We start from the raw sequence: 3578 nt of genomic DNA, 5'->3' as shown, positions 1-3578 counted from the left end.
TGTGTACTTGAGAAGAATGTATATTTTGCTGCTTTGGGGGACAATATATTTTTAAATGGCTTTTTTTGGGTTCTTGGCTTTTAATATTCTGAATCGCAAATGGAATTTTTTTAATGCCTACAGCACCTAGTATTCCTAGGTGGTCTCCTATCCAAGTACTAACCAGGCCTGACCCTGCTTAGCTTCTGAGATCAGATGAGATCGGGCATGTTCAGGGTGGCATGGCCATAGACACGTATCGATTTTTATTTCACTAATTATACCCACCTATATCCCAGGATTCCCTATCAATAAAGAAAGGACAAATAAAAATTACTTACCAGATTGAATGAAGCTCTCAATAAACACCACACTCCTAAGCTTTAGCTTTTAGTTCTGCATTTAAACAATTGAACCCCCCCAACCCCATTTTCAGTAATTACATCTCTTCAAACATTCCAGAGTTTGCTTTTATGAAAATTGCTTGTATGGCACATGGTGATGATTTGCAAATAATTCTACAACCAGGTAACAATTTTTACAATTTTCGATTATAAGGGGTAGTAGCACTGCTATAGTTCTGGCAAAGCAGTGAACCAAACATTGATGAGGGCTATCAAATGTCAACCTCAAGGAAGACACTAAAAATATGTACTCAATAAATTAAATGTCATATCTGACCATCTTCATTAAAATTCAACCAAAATTACGTCCTTCATAGATGAATTTCTTGTGCCACTACTGTTGGCCTAAAATCTGTGAAGAGGAACTACACATGCTACTTCAGTTAAAGAACATTTTCAGCTTTAAAAACATCAACATAGGATTCAACAGAGGGGGCGGGGACTTGTATAGTTTTTGGAAAGGATTAATTTTGTCACCCGAAGGCAGCCCAAAACTTTTTAAGTATCTTGCTCTTGCTGTATAGTTTCTTTACAGGGCTTTTACATTTTGAAGAACTGCCTGTCACTACATCATTAAATTATTCACTTTTTGTGAATCAGTGCAGAGGAATTAATGCAGATTAAACAGAAGTTACTTCTTGATAACTGCTTCATGAAATAATTTTTTAAAAAAACAATTTCTCACTGTATTTAATCTCCCCAAAGGGCCAAAAAGGGATCTAGATAATTTGTTATCTTTAATAATATACTATAATTAAAAATATATATCCTTAAAAGGTACTGGAAAGATGAGCATAAAATTCAGATATTTGTTAGGCTTTTTGGCATTTGACTACTTTTTCAGTTAGAAATGAGGACCTACTCCCAAATTGGGAAATGTATTTAGAAATTCATAAATTATACTATGTTATAGTCTCCAAACAGGCCTATGACTCAGTATGGATTTTGTCCTGGGTTATTGTCTGGTGACAAGGCAACATCTGTCAAAGGCAAAGAAAACAAGACAATTACTTTTTAAAAGGCATTTTTTTCTAGGTTTAAAAAAAAGAGCAGCTGTCTAAATAAGCAAAAGGCATCTGTTTCTTCACTGCTGCCACAAAATTTGGAAAAGCAATTTGGGCTTGAGGATCATTTAATTGCTCCTTGAAGATAGAAAACAAGTTATTCTATTTTAATGTATTGAAAATTATTTCCAAGATAAAATCATTGTGTCCAGCTTTACTTCAAATTCACTATCAACTTCAATTACTGTCATTTTAATTACCTCACCCCAAAAGTTTGACTGGCACATATCTGAGCAAATGCAGAACGTGAACATGTGTGGTTAGCTGACCTCATTTCCACAGATAAACTTACATCCTGGACTATGGACAATAATCATTAGTTCTCCAGTTTTAAGCTGTTGACTATAAAGGGCACTAGACACACAGCAGGTATTCAATAAATTGATAGAACAGTCAGGAAAAGCAAAATGTGTTTAAAACTTTTTAAAATATCACCTGGAAATAATTATTAACAAAATCATGGTAAGCTGTACATCAATTGCTCTCTGAATTATGTTGTCAAATGTGAATAAATTTGATGTTTTGGGGACACACATTTATGTCACGGCATTAACATGCTAAGCTATAGCCTTGACAATGCAGAGTATTTAAAGTAATCATTGGGGACAGTGTAATGCTCCCCAAGCAGGAAAACATGCCAAGAGCCCAACCCCAAATCACATGGGTATTAAGAAGTGGGACTTGCACACTTCTCTTTCCCAGGCCTATCCCTTTTCCCAGGCCTATCCCTATTTCCAAAGGGGCTAGAAACCAATAATTTGATTCAACTTCCTTAGACTGCTATGGTTACTCTTTAAGCTTAATTTATGATAAACATAAAACATCTTAAGAGTCAGGTAATTAACTTCCAGTTCAAGAACTGTCAACATTGATTTAACTTTCTTTAAAATAGGAATCCAGTTTTTCTGGGTAAGTTGGTCAGCTGATTGAGGATGGAATGTGGCATGGGGTAGAATTTGTTTTCAGGGAACTGAAAACATAGGTCAAATATAAATAAAAACATTTATATATAATATAGATACACACCAAATTGTTAATTATAGATATCTCTAAAGAGGTATGTGGGATGGTGAGGAAAAAGTGATCTGAAAAGAAATTTTTATTTTTTACTCTATATTAAAGGCACAGATGAAACAGAAGTTTAAATTTTTGCTAGCATGAAGTCTTGTGTTACATTAACTACCTGGAGTTATACAAAGGCTTGTTTTAGGTTACCCTGTACTTTTTCCTTCTTCCCTCAAATAAAAACCTATTCTGAAGAATCTGCTAAAGTTAACTCTTGAATTTTATATATTAATCAGCCAACATAGTCCAAAAGTAATATACTTCAAATGAATTGTAAGCAGATGCCATTCTAATTTCCTGATTCACATGCTTAAGGGAGACTCTGATTCTAAGGTAAACACTGGTTTGCATTAACATTTTGTGATTCTAATGAAGTCTATTTAATTGACCAGATATCTTCTGAGAAGGCCTCATGGAGAATCAGAGGTTACTCAAAAAGGCAAAACACACCCAAAGTGATGTGGGAGAAAACAAAATGAAAGTCTGTTATGCCAACAGAAGAACTCCAATATATCTTGGTAAGAGAAAAAAGCAAGTTGGAAAACATATGCATAGTAAGAACAATTTATGTAGAAATTTTAAACCCACAAAACTATGTACTTCTATAGGTAAATATATATGTGTATAAATGCATAGGGGAAAAGTAATTGAAGAGTATACACTAGAGAGCAATAGTTACCATGTGGGAGGGGGGTGTCCCAGGGGCCCTTTCACAATATCTGTACTTTTTATTCTTTTTCTTAGAATATATTGTTACTTAGATAATTAAATACAAAATGAAGAACTTTGGGAAATACTACATATGACTGTTTCCTTAAAATAGCTTGCTACAGAACATACAGTTTAGCAAACACTGCTGTCGTCTATTTTAAACATTATCATACTTTGTTCCTGCTATCCCTTACCTTTCTTGCATTTGCTCTACACAAATTCATATCTAAGGAAATCATACCAGCTTTTTCTTGAGTACTTGATTATGAAGAGATGATACAGTTGCCAGGAAGTGTCAAAATCAAGATAAGAACTGATACAATGGGAACAAGGGTCATTTAAACAGATAGGCCCA

General features: G+C 34.2%; 1 pseudogene; it reads right to left on the bottom strand.

Moving 5' to 3' along the window:
* Positions 1-114: 114 nt before the first annotated feature.
* Positions 115-233, bottom strand: LOC111730208 (annotated as a pseudogene).
* Positions 234-3578: the final 3345 nt, after the last annotated feature.

The sequence above is a fragment of the Pteropus vampyrus genome, unplaced genomic scaffold, assembly GCF_000151845.1.
Source record: "Pteropus vampyrus isolate Shadow unplaced genomic scaffold, Pvam_2.0 Scaffold9, whole genome shotgun sequence".
In the NCBI taxonomy this organism is placed as follows: Eukaryota; Metazoa; Chordata; class Mammalia; order Chiroptera; family Pteropodidae; genus Pteropus; species Pteropus vampyrus.
Note: the sequence above shows the minus strand (reverse complement) of the source record. Positions and strands in the feature narration are given on the sequence as shown.